At 39.7% G+C, this 14,113-nt stretch overlaps 1 long non-coding RNA gene across 1 annotated transcript; it reads left to right on the forward strand.

Annotated features, from left to right (window-relative positions):
* The first annotated feature begins 3,989 nt into the window (after positions 1-3,989).
* Positions 3,990-9,155, forward strand: LOC146444483 (uncharacterized). Its single transcript, XR_014850892.1, has 3 exons — positions 3,990-4,203; positions 4,547-4,769; positions 5,778-9,155. It is a non-coding gene; the product is annotated as an uncharacterized LOC146444483 (long non-coding RNA).
* The last annotated feature ends 4,958 nt before the right edge of the window (positions 9,156-14,113 follow it).

Below are 14,113 nucleotides of genomic sequence, written 5' to 3' on the forward strand. Positions count from 1 at the left end.
TGGGGAGAATAACAGCAAGAGCGAAACAGCTTAACAGGAAACAGCAGAATAAAGAAGACTGAAGCAAGCTTTGTGAATGCAAAACAAGGGAAGAGACAAGCAGTTTCTAAAATATGTCCTGAGCTCTGTGCAGAGCAGCTAAGCAGGCCACTAGGAGTGGCTGGAAGGTACATAGTCTGCACACAGATGCATCTAGACCACATTTCAGCTGCACTGAGGAGCCCAGAAATACAACACTGAAGTTCTTCTTCGTAGAGATGACCATGCATGATTCCATGGTGTCCTTCCACTTATGGACTGTCTGTGTATGGAATAAAGTAGTGAGCTCTGGGTGGCAGTTTAGGTGCTGGTAGGCCTTATTAGCTTGAGCACAAGCCGTACTCACAGAGCACAGCACCTGCCAGTGCTAACTTTTCCAGATTTAGAACTGTGATGCACCTTACCTTAACTGCAGTATTGTTTCTGCGCTGCTAGCCATCAAGAAGGTGACTGTAGTGAGCAGAAGGATTTCTTTGGATTCGCTTAATTATTATGAATGCCCTGATCTATGAAAAATATTACTCAATAAAAAAAAATTATTCTTCAAGAAAAGAAATAAAAATGTAGCTAGATGCATTCCAAAGCACCTGAATGCATAGAGAAGTATTACAGGAACAGCAAGGAAAAAATAGTTTCACTTATCTACATAGGCAATGAGCGATGAATGTCTAAGCAACAAATCACCTTCATGAATTAAGAACATCTCCCTCCGAAATACATGTTTTCAGTGCAGACTTCATACTTTTTGGTGAGGAGACATCGAAAACCACTAGGGTGACTATTAAGAAAGATTGATTTATTCCAAAGTAAATGATCCTAGGAAATCCTCAGAGAAGGCTCTTCTTTGGATAGCAAGAATTCTAACTAGGACAAGCCCGCATCAGCATCAAGCACAGCAAGACAATTGAAAGACAGATTTAGGACATCATCAACATGACTTCCATAACAAGTGATAATATGGATGCCATCTGGAAAACACAGAAAGGGAGATGGATATGGATGAGCTTCTGTTGCAGTTATTCTCTATTTTTTTTTCTGCTATTTTTTGTCCAAGTTCCTAGCTGTGATTATTTTTTATATAATAAAAATCCTCCTACTTTCTTAGCATGCTTATGGGTAGAAAAGTTCTGAGATTTAAGGGCTTTGGGGGTTTTGTTCTGCAAGGTTTCAGAGAAAGGTTTTAATCTGGTTGGAGTTGCCACCATTTGCTGTGATGTATCCTAACAATTTTGAAACACATTTTTCACTGCCATGAACAACAGAAAAGCTGTAAAAGGGTTGCAGGTTCCAGAGTATATTGCAGGTTGTTCTTATGATTAGGTATGCATTAGTAACTTGTACTCCTATAGGTCCCACAAGTTCTTAACTTGTCTGAGTACAAGTGATTCGTGCCCTGCCTGGTTGTTTATGCATGAATTTCCTTCTGAGGCTGGCACACCTGAGTAATTTAATTAGACTTAGTTCTTTGTAACACTAAGATGGAACTCTAATCCTTTTAAGGAAAAGCACCTAATTTTATCAGTTTCAAATTCACAAGCCCCTTCAAACTTGTCATCTTCCTTTTAGCAAAAATGGGACTCTGCAAGCTGTAGTGGTAACAATTCCCAACTTACCATAATTACTCCCTGTCTAAAGCTAGTTACAAGCTACATTTCTTGTTCTCATTGAAACCTCTGTAAAATAAGTAGCTGTTGAGGCCTGCAACATAGAAAATTTATGTGCTTCTCATAAATTCAGGTCCTGATATTCTTATAAATTCAGGTCCTGATTAGTCTCTTTGTCAAAAGGGAGACATTTGCACAAGGAATTGACTCATCTATTGGTAAGTTGATACTAACAGAGGGCAGGCCAGGTGGCTGGCTTGGACTCTCCAAAGCACAGTGGCAGATCACAAGCTAATGCTATCTGAGACTGTGTTTCACAAATTGGGGAGTCATAAATTAGTACTGTGTTTAGAACTGAAGTGTCATGACCGTGGGATACAGGATGTCTCCAGAAGTGTGTTTATATTCAGCTGAATCACCAGTGTGCCAAAGAAACTCACTGAGAAAGCTTTGCTGTAAACAGCAGGTTGTAGCTCAGAGCACACAGCTTGTCAAGGGAATCAGTTCCTGACTCCAACCAGCTGCAGACATGTCCTGGCAGCTCCTGGCTGAACAAAACAAGGAGAGGACTTTGGGAATCTCCTCAAACACAGGTAGCCAATAAAGTTTCTGGTTGCTGTTTCTTTTTGTTTGCTTTCTGTATCTACTTGCTAGTTTCTTAATTTATTTTACTTTTCATCTGGTCATCTGGCAGCTGTCACCTGGCTTGGTAAATACTTTCAGCAGAAGCTGGCAATAGTTCAGGTGGCCTGACTTCAAAGGAGAGTAATATAACAAATATCCACTAAATTGCATCTAGGCATTAAGCCACACATGCTTAAATTAGACTTTCCTGCTACCTTCTTGAAGGAAGTTGTGCAATGAGAAGCTATGAAAGAAGAGATGCCTTCTAAGCAAGTCAAACTGGAGAGAAGCCAGCTTAATACTGGCTAGATAAAACATGAAATGTCAACACACACAAAAAAAAAAAAAAGGAAAAGAGATGGAAATTGAAAAACTGTAACAAAGAGCAAATCAGTCAACAATGCAATGACGTTGTTGACCAAGAAGCAGATGGCAATAAATTGGGGCAGCTTCTGAGAATCCTAAAACTAAGATAAGGAAGCTCAGGACCATGAAATATGATGATCTGATACCTGAGGGCAGATATTCAGGTAACTGAAAGAAGGTCCTATTAATAAAAGCCCAAGTTGGTAATTTAAAAAATGTAGAAATTGAATACCTGCATGCAAAACGGGATTAAGTTGATACTACAAAAACAGAAGAGCATGGAAAAAGCACAGAGAAGGACTGAGGAGTACTTTGCTTTGCTGAAGGTGGGTCTCCAGCATAAACCAGCAGTAACCCATCTCACACTGCACAGGCTGAGACATGCACCTCTCATTTTGAATCTGTTCTGCACGTAGGCAGGAGTCAGAGAGAGCCTGCCTGGAGGCAGGAAGAGAATCTCCTCCAGTGTAAGGGTATGAACCCAGTAGGACACTTTTAGTTAAAAATACTGAAAACTTCCTCACATTAACAGGAAATATGCTCTGTCTTTGGCAACAAGAGAGCATATTATCAGAGAAGCCTGCCAGAAAGCAATTACTCAGGTTAGGTGCACAAGCTATGTCTGGGATGGGGATGTTGCTCAGTGTATTTAGCAAAATAAGTTCGTTCAAGGTAATACAAATAGAAACAGATTGCTCTTATTTAAAGGGTGGTGAAAAAGGAAGAAGCACCGGACTCTGTCCTTCATCAGTCAGAAAAAACATTACTTGGCTGGAAGAGGCAAATAAATTACTGAAGGTATGCCTGAGTGTAAGTAGGAATGGACATACATAAAGTGTGATAGTATCCCATTTCCTCTTTGCCCACCAAGAGATTTCTTGGACTGTATTTGTCCTCTCTGACATATATGGACAATACAAAGAGGCCTTTTTGATTTCTTTAAGGACTCCTAGTAAGAAAACACTAGATCTGAAGATACATGGGAAAAGTCTGCCATCATCACTTAGCTGGAATTTCAAAACACTTATTAAATGTGGACTAGTTCAGACGGGGCAATGCAGATTCAACCCAGTCTTCATGGGTGATATTTTCTAGTTCAGCAGTAAGTTCACCCTGAGCACAAAGGTGTAGAGCTGTATAGAGCTGTGTCAGGAGAGTTTGAAAGGTGAATACAAAGATGAGAGAGGATAAATCTGCTCAAATTTGACATTCCTACTGTAGACATCTACTTTGGCATTGGGCTAGCTCTCTGCAATCAACTGAGAGCAACAGATGTTTCTCATCATGACTCATCCCGTTTGAAACCTGTTACTTGTTCAAACAAATTGCTCCTTGAGATTGCCGCTTTCTCTCCAGTGGCTGAGGAGGGTAGGTAGGGTGATCAGCTCAGCTGCAAATGCTTCCAACATACATGCACAAAAACGACTTAAAAGATTAAGTGGGTGTTGGACCAGAAGAGCTAACAGAGGTCCCTTCTAGCCTCAACCATTCAGTGAATCTCAGGCCAAGTGCTGACATGCAAAATTGGAGCAGCCAGAGGCAGTTGCCTCTCAGGTCACCCAAAATAGCTGTAAGTCTAGCCTTTCACAGCATTTGAAATGAAAACAGAATGGGTATGAGGGATCAGTGATACTACCCCCTAGTTTACTCATCTGGGTGAAAAAATGCAAGCTTTGACAAGAGAGTATTTGCAGAGGCTCATTAAGTGATTGTCAGAAAAGCAAAACTTCCTGAAGTGTTTGTCTTGTTACTGTCAATCTTAATTTTGTTAAGATATTGATCTGTGTGCCATTAGTCGTTTTTAAGAAAAGGTCAACTGAAACTCTGACTCTTGGGAACAGAGTAAACAACTTTTTATATTCTGAGACTTAACAAGTTACTAAAGAATATTTTTTTAAATCTTTTGTGACCAGAGAAACAGATGCTGAACTGATGTCCAAGCCACTGAGGAATATAAAGTGCCTTGGGCTGGAGGGAATAAATGTGCAGCTGCCATAGGAAAATGGAACAACAAAAATGGCATGTTTCTGAGAAGACTATGATGGCCAAAAAAGCAACTAACTTGGAAAAGATCACCTTATTTGCCTGAAAGCCTCATTCTGCCACTAATTTCTGGAAACAGATCAACTCAGAGGAGTAAGTGTAATCATCTTCAAGCCATTTATGGGTCTGAGATTAAAGTGGGCTGGTGGGGTGTGAAGAAACATGGAGGTGTGAAGAAAAGAAAATGCTCCTTTGCAACTGCTGTCAGATACAGCATCCAACTGCCCATAGGCTGATTGCATTACAGAGGAAATGTAATACCTTTTGTAATCATCACAGAAGTTGGTTTTCAGTATTCTTTAGGTTTGTGTTTTAATACAATTGTCTAGGCCCTCCAGAAGCATCTTGACCTATGATGGCCATAATTCCCGCCTTCCAAAAAACCTTAAAAATTCCTTTATACTTTTAATGAACTTGGGAAAGAAAAACCAAACACAAAAACCCCAACCAAAAACAACAAACAGAAGTAACCTTTCTCACTTGCCCAAAACACTGCTAAGTAATAGCCGGTAGCCTGGCCAAGTGGACTTCCATGGCAGCTGTACTGGACTAATGGCTACTCAGAAGAAAAGGTTTACGTTGCTTTATGTGCCCTTTCTCTTTTCAGCACTTTCAGCCTTGAGGATTTTATGAGTAAACCCAGGAAAAATACTTAGGTGTACAATATCAAAAATATATATTTACTAGGCAAATAAATTTTGTTAAGCAGGCCAGGAACATGACAAAGAGAAAATTAAGGAGAGGAGGAGAAGGAAAAATGTCAGAATTCTTGGTGGCTATTGAAACTACTCCAAAACAGACAGACTCAAAAACAGATGCGGAGAGAAGAAAGAATGCATTAGGTTGTCATTGGCAATTTTACATGCAACTCCTTATTATTTTCCTGATATAGTCAGTTCACAAGGGAGCTGATTCGTCACTTAGCTATCCAGTTTGAAATCATGGGTGGCAATACCTGTATCTTTTACTGTGCTAAATGAAGTAAACTGGCTTACGTGGCAAGGAAGTAGATGATCTAATAGGTGCATTTAATATTTTAGGATAGTACTGCTTAATTTTTTAGTTCTTCATAGAAGTATTTCCTCATGTTCCTAGCCGTAGGAACATTCCATGTTCATGACTGCCAACAATCACTGTCCTGAAGGAGCAGACAGGCTTTGCTGCTCATCAGCATTTCCAAGTGCCATGTAAGAGATGAGTTAGGAGCAGCAGCAGATGTCACAGCATGATCAATGCAAACTAGGAGTAAATCTCATAAACATGTGCACTACACCTGCAAGGACATGGTGTGGACACCAATCACTTTGGACTCACTTTGTTCCAGGTCTTGCAATGCCCCCAGTCTATCTGATTCTGCCTTGAACAAGTGCAGCATCTCCAGGCCTTGCCAGTGAATTTTCTAGTATTTCGTGCACTCAACTCTAAAGTCACTCACACAAACACACAGGGGAAAAAAAAATCAAGTAATGCTTTGCTGGTTAAAGTATTGCAGGAGTAGCCCACAGCCTTCCAGAAACTAGAAATGCAAAAATTTTTAAATTAATAGATGCTTCTTTTCAGCACGCTTCAATAGTCTCCATTATTTATCTGGTTTTCCATCTTGTATCAAACCATATTTACATCTTGGGTTGTTTCTGTCCCTCTCAGATTTGCTGTGTTTTTGTCAGCAGTTACAGATGCTAAACCAAAAAGGCATTAGAAATGCTAGGCCACATTTATGGATTCTTAGCATCCCAGCCCTTTGCAGCTTTTGAAAGTGGGACCTGTCCCCTTCTCATCAGGAATTGCTGCAGACTCCTCCTAGGCTGGCAGAACCACTGGCTTCCATCTTTAGTGGCCTAGCTCAGAGTTACTACTCCATCCCCTCACTTCGAAACATGACTCCCTCTTTTAATTTTTATTCTCTGCTTTCTCTGCAGTTGCTTTAAGCAAATGAAAAATTAAAAAACGAGGGTGGTAGGTGCTGCTTTAAATGGAGTGCCCCAAGATTGCCCCTCAAGTGAATCCTGCAAAGGTTAACCTGCATGACTGTTGTTAAGTGCAGCTGCTGTTACAGGAGCCTGGAAAGACCAGCCCCGTGACCCATTTTAAACACACAATCCCTAATTCATGGCAGAAATCTCATTATGGACACTCATTTTTTTTTAAGAACTGCTGAGCACTGGGTAACAACATATCTTCAAATTAAATCCAGTTCAATAAATAGCACAAAATTAAATCATTCAAGGTCTGGTCTGCCTTGAGCTATACTTAAGCCCTGTGCATGATTAACAGATTAGAATGCAAAAAAAAAAGCAGCTTAATCTGTCCACTGCAGAGATACTTTTATTCCCCTGTGCTACAATTTGTTTTATCTCTAGATACTACACCAGTCTGCTCTGACAGTAGGCCTGAGCAGATGGTGTGGCTAGAGGAGCACTGAATTTCCGATTTACCCTGAAACCTGGATATTTGTGTTGTGTCCCTTTAATGATAAAACTGTTTTCAATTCTTGCAAAGAACTATATGTTTGTCTGCATTTTAGTCATTATGGTAGTATTCCCAGTCAAGATCAATGCAAACAAATGCTGAGAGGCTCAGGTTGGTCCCGAGCCATGCAATAATTCAGTATAAAGGAAAAGGCAATGGCATCCAGATAGCCCAAAGCCTACCTTCATGCCTTATCTGTAACAACACACTATCTGCTATGTGGCTGTCAATTACCATCCTTTAAATTAGCACTTTATAGTAGGACTTAAATCATAAAACTTTATATTAGAATTTAAATCCAAAATGTTCCTCACAATGAACTTCAATTAATTAACAAAGTCAGCATTCCCAGCTTTTATTCTCTTAAATGGAGCCTACTTTTATTTTTTTGTAAGGCTGCGTAGCTCTATGACTACATCACTGTACTTTAAATAAAAGTAACTAAACTAGATTGGTGCAAAACTCAATCCAACAGAATATAATCTAAATTTTTCTGGCATGGCAGGACCATATTTCAGCAGAACCAGAGAGGTGAGAGGGCTCGGCCTTGTGCAGGATGGGGCCATTTGGAATATTACATATGCTGTGCATAGCACTGATGACAAAGAGTATCAGACATGCATTGACACCATGCTCAGGTCTCAATTAGGAATATCAGTGATGTTCCAGGCTCAGGTGCCTGGAATATCACTGCAAAGTCTTTGGCACTTAAAAAACCAGAAAATCGTTATCATCATTTGCATTTCATAGCTGAAACTCACTTAAATATAGGGACATATCAGAATAGCAATGAGGCACGCTGGCATATTCATGTATTTTTAAATATGAAAAAAGACCACTCCGCTATAGCAGGTGACATTTTGCAGTCTGCTCTGATACCCTCCTTCAATCATGCCAGCTACTTCCAGCAGATGTTTTCTGCCAAAGTGCCTGAATAAATTAGAAAGCTGCTGGCACAGGGGATTTTTCAAATTGAGCAGTGGGATTTTAATTTAGTGATTCTCTTAAATATAACAACCTTAAAGCCCTATATGGGCTTACAAGCTACATGGCCAAGTCAGACTTGCCTCAGGTGCAAAATCACAATGACAATCAGCCTACACCAGCTGTAAAAACAGTGGGCTAGTGAGTACCACTGCAGGGTGGTGGTATACCACCTGCAGCTGCTGAGGCACAGGCTCATGAGAGAAGAGGAAAGCTGTCCTAGGAATAGGTTTATATGTTATATGGCTTCCTTTTGGTAAGGTTTCACGCAGTTTTCCTCTATTAAGATTTCAGAAATGAGTCAGGTGATACATGACCTACTTTTTAACAGAAAGGTTACCCTATCTTTCTATGCTACTGTGAGCATGTGTAGTCTTGATTTTAAGTACAATTAAAGAAAAGCAGAGTTGATTAAATAAATCATTAGTTCTTTGTTGTAAGTTTTCAGTGAAGTGATGTTTGAGCTGCAAGCTTTGTTGTGTTAGAGGTTTTTTTCCTAACAGTAATTTCTGTAGTGACTTCTACTAAAACAAAGGCAATGTGGTTTTAATACTATTCAATGTGATAAGGCTGTCATGAGAATTTAAAAACCTGTTTGTTTTTACTTTTTGTATGGACTTTTTCAGTTGCTTACATAAAAAACCCTGTATTTTTAGTGCCCTGCTTCAAATTCAAGTGGCCATGATTCTCATACATGATTGATCAGTAAATCTTGGGGCTTGGATTGTGCAAAACCCCTAAAAAATAAGTAAATCCAAGACATTTGATATTTGATGAGAGACTGACTTTCCAGACTCTCCAAAACAAAAAAAAAAAAACCAAAGGGAAAACATCCCAATGTCAACAGCTAGGCCTCCCACATGCTCTCCAGTTCACCTCGAAGCAGCGAGAAAGCGGCATTTTATGTGATGAGCTCATTGCCTGCAGTGCCAGATTCTGCCCTTCCAGAATCCCAGAGGCTGGGGAAAGTCAGTGAGTCCCAGCTTTTCCCCACCTTTTATTTTCAGTCATTTATTATCCTGGCCAAAGGGACGTCCAACCCTGTGTTGTTACTCATTTTTTGTTGCAACAAGGGCACTGACAGCTTTGCACATGCCAGGTGTCAGAGGCTTGTGTCTATACAGAGCCCAGCCAACACCAGCAGCCAAATGGATTAGCCACAAAACCTCAGTATCTTTCAGACATGTCAAATCTCCTGTGAATATGCTGATCAGCTGGGCTCCTGCAATTGGTCTGAGTATGCCCAGCAAGCCCAACTAATCATTTTAAGTTTGTCTAGGATAGCTGGAAAGGCAATAGTTCTGGCCACCAGAAATTCAAAGAGTGCAGAAGCTCGGAGTACATCAGCAGCACTCCAGCCAGAGCTGCAGAGTGATTTTTAGAGTTGAATGCTGTATGGCTGGGGGAGGAAAGAAAAGCTGTCAGTAAGGCCAATGACAGGAGAGTGTAGGTGAAAAAAATTCTCCTGAATTTAACATAAACCTAAATATTTTCATAAAGAGAAACTGTGAACGATTCTTTGGATAACCTAAAATAACCTAGAGATTTGAGGTTGTTGTGTGCTCTTGTTTAATTAATGTTTGTTATGAGACCTACTGGAACTATTTTTCTAATGTTCATATTATAGAGGCTCTGTGACAGTAATGTAAAACCAACAGGAATAATCCCATCTTCATAACAAAAACTAAAGGGAGATCTGTAACTGATTTAATTTTATTGTTTATCAAGCACTAAATACGTCTTTTTACATCAGAAATACATAATAAATGCCATTTCTGTCAATAGGTAACACAGATGAGTACACCACTCTATCAAAATGAATGTTTCCTGTTTCAAAGCTTATGATTCTTGCAGCCACATCCAGACTTTGGATCCAGAAGTGCATCCTTGGGGATGTTGCTTCTGGACTGATGCAGGCTGACATAGAAAGGGAAAAGAGCAGACAGTGTTAATACAAGCAGAACTATAAGGTGCAGACAGGAAATACCCTTTCTGGTTTTAAGTAATTTGTTTTAGTCTGCTATAAAAGTTTTATTATTCAAAGAGACACAGTCCTTTTTGATTTCTGAACTTCAAAATTACGCATCTTCAAATGATAATAGAAAGACAGCAGTTCAATTTGATTGGCAAATTAATTGGGATCAAAAGATTACCCATGTGCTGTTTCATTTGGGCTATTTGTTTTTTTTCCAAACTGAAATGATAAACATATTTTTAATTTTACAATCCTTTCCTGCTTTTCATTTCCTATAAATACTGCTCAAGGTGTTTTGGATTACAGTGAAAATGTAAGTATTTTTGCAGCTGGGAAGATATTTACTTACCTACTGACTGCTGATGAGGGTACTGATGACTGACAAATATCCATAATTTGAAATTTTGAGATTTGTCACTATAATTACTAAACACATCAAGTTATTTTAAATTTCGTGACAGTTTCTCATTCAATGGCAGCAAAAATTGAGACAGCATTCAGCAAAGCCACGACTTTGGTGCTGACACCAGTTTTACTTTCATCAGGAAACAGTTGGAGGCATCACTAATTAAATCAGAAAAGACATTAAATGTTTTTTACTAGATCATGTTGTTGGACAAAAGGAATTGTGGTTGAGGCAGTAAAACTCCATCCAGCAACATGCCAGGTTGGAACTCAGATCACAGGAAGCTCTTATTTGGGGCATGTAGGGAAGGAAAACAGGTCTCTTAACACAAACAGAGATTATTTTAATTACTTTAATTGTTTTTGCAGGAGCCCTTTAAAGAGAAGCTCAATTTTTTAGGACTCCCACAGGATAAAGATAAGTTAATGAAGTAAATAGACAGACACAGAGCATCTTAGTTCCCAGACAAAACATTTAAGCAAACTAATCTGACTGCTTAGCAGAGTAACTGTCAGGCTTCCCTAGAGGAAGAGGGATGACACTGAGAAATCCCTAGGCTTCATCTGAACCCCTGAAGTCAATAAAGCCAAACTACTGTGAAAAGTGGTGATTTAAATTTCCCTACAAAACCCTTTTGGTGGTATTGTAAGGCACAGTACATCAAAGCCCAAGATACTCTTGAATAAAGGCAGGTCATACTGAAAAGGAAAAGAACGCCCAGTTTTATAAGAGCAATAAACAAAATGGATCAAGAATGAAGGAACTGACTATTAAAGCGTTTCTCAATGTACCAGGCATGGATAAATTGACTGATATCCTTGATAACTATCAGTAAGTCATGATGCCAGGGTCCGGGGCAGCTGGATGAGAGCCATGTACTCCTGACCAACGCTGTGTTTTTAGGAAGTGTCCCTCAGGAGATTACTTAAACCAGAGCCTTAAGGAAGGTCCTCAGTGTTCAGCAGATTAAAGTCTGCTATGGCTGAGTTACTCTAGAGGCAAGGTCATACCACTTCTAAGAAATGCCTTTATTTCAAGTCATTCTGTAGACCATGAACTTGGGTGAAACCTGTTTGGAAGCTTATCACCAAGACCAAGTAGATAAAATCCCCAAATACCTAAAATGTAAAGCAACTGTTTAGCTCCCTAGTTCTGCTAAGTTTGGAAGTCAGCATGACTCTTCATGGTGAAGTCATTCGACTCAGTCCCCATACTCAAGAGGACACCCCACTCCCTTTGCAAAACAGCTGTGTGTGCATCAAGGAGACTCAGAGAAGACAGACCCTTACCATGTTCGTTATGTTTCCAATGGGATATACAGACAATAACCCACTAGTATGTTTGTATTTTTTTAGCAACTCCGGGTAAGTACAAGTGGGAAAGCCTGGTCCCTTTCAGCAGCAACTCAGCTCAGATGTATGTGGGTGCCAGCAAAGTGATTCTCAGCAGGAATGAAAGCCAAAGGTGCAGAAAATTGTCAGTTAAAAGGTGCTGAGGCCCTGAGGGCACCTACTATTCCTGCAAAATCCCAGGGGGCTCCTCCACCATCCCATGGTCTGGGACTCCATTTTGGCCCAGCCAGGACCCATAAGTCAGGAAAGGTCCCCATCAGAGTTACCTTGCTTGAGGTACCTTCCCTTCTTCAGAACTCAAATGGAGGCAGCTGTGGCAACAATTTCAAGTACTTAAAATATTAGAAAATTTAGTAACATTTTCTACCTGCTTTGCCAGTAGTCTTGCAGTGTTTTCAGGAGGTATTTCCCAATGGTAGGTTGAAGGAGAAATAACAAATAAAAATCTCTACCCAGTAAAACCACAAAGTATGGTGATTTCTCAAAACAAGATGTAAAGTAGGGGCATTTCACCGTGGTACCAAAACAAACATGAGCAGTCCTCTGTAGCTTCTGCCTGGGCAGCTGCTTCAGCTTCAAATGGAACAATGCCCTTCCTTGGAGGTTGGGTGACAGGACCATCCAGTGATAGGATAAACCAAAAAAGCCCATAGGTAAGAGGACTGAAGACAGTGAAGCAAGGACAAAGGAAAAATCAACCATCACCAAAAAGAAATACAGCAAAATAAACTAGAATAAAGTTTCCTGTAAGCAGAGCAGACGTATAGGGAGTTCAAATATGTGCTCCAGCCTTGGCCATTCCTCATGGCCAGCAAGCTGAAGCAGCCTGATTTGACCACCAGCAATGTCTTCACGCTCTTTTCTATACAGCAAAGTACAGCAACTAATAAATAATGTGTGAAATCTGCCTTGACAGAGGATCAGATTTGGAATGAACATTTCCATAGTTCATTCCATTATGGAATGAACATTTCCATAGTCAGCCCAAAGTCATCATGTGGAATGAACAGGATTTTCTTCTGAGAGAACCTGAGGAATATTGCAGAAACTGTGCTGAGATCAGCTTGAAGTTTTCAGGATGCATTTGAATATTTTCTGTTTGAGCTGCAGGGTTGAAAAAAATTTGGGCAGCAGCTATGCAATTGCATGTAGCTTTTTTTATTGTTGTTCAGCTAGAACAGTTATCTCTCCTTTGTAAATCAGCCTCTATATCCTGAAATGACCTTTTACTGTGTGTTTTTTTCCTGTTCACCCACTTGTTTCATGAGCTAGGCTTGTGTGTTTTCCTTTTTCTAATAGGTATAGTAAGAAAGAAGCTACTGAAGAGCAGATTATTTCTGTGCTAAAGCTTTAGTAAATTTTGTGAGGCAATTTTCAGTCATATAAAACCTGAAACTGCATTGAATTGTCTACATAGCTAAAGTAACAAAGAGCCTGACAATTAACATTTGCATACCAAAAACTGCCCAGAGAAAACTTAAGCAGTCTCTCTTTACAGAAATCAGTGTACAAGTTCTTTGTTGACAGAGGTTTACAGTCAAAACAAAATGGTTTTCATAAAGTGTTTAAAGCATACAGGCATAGGGATGCATCACTAAATAAATGGTGTGCTGCAGGTGTGTAGTTGTGCTATGATTGCTTTGGACAAATTTTTGTAAATCTTGTAGTGAAGGCCCAAAGTAAGGGACTAACGCCAATTTTCAAACCTGCTGCACTCATTAGACAGCTGAAAAATTTGAGGACTGCTGACTTCCATTCCAGTCAGAAACTCCCAATTAACAGCATAACAAGCCCAGAGAAGACTTCCTCATTAATAAACAGTAATGACAGCCAGGGAGTTAAACTGGTTCCCAGAGGTTCCAGGAACCCAGGAGTTTCTCAGAATCTGTATCTTTTTGCCTGATAACATTTTCCTCATGCAAGTTAAATAATCTGGCACAAGCATATACAAGATTAAATTGCAAGTGAATTATGCATTCTGGCATTTGTCTTTCTTCCATACAGGCACAGTAATGTCTCCTGAGAATAATTTGCAGAAATTATTCAGAAATTCTGAATTTACAAAATTGTCTTTAGAAAACCTGATGGGACAGATTTATAAAGTAGGTGCAGTGATTGAGAACTCAGCATTTTCATTTGCATATACTAGTACAGCTTTGCACATATAACTGAAGTGAATAAAAAGGCAGATAAATACTTAGTCCAAAAATTATAGCGTTGCCTTCAGAAGGTGCAGGAGAATTGCAAGTAT

This window comes from Lichenostomus cassidix, chromosome 1 (assembly GCF_008360975.1).
Source record: "Lichenostomus cassidix isolate B80296 chromosome 1, HeHo_3.0, whole genome shotgun sequence".
Lineage (NCBI taxonomy): Eukaryota > Metazoa > Chordata > Aves > Passeriformes > Meliphagidae > Lichenostomus > Lichenostomus cassidix.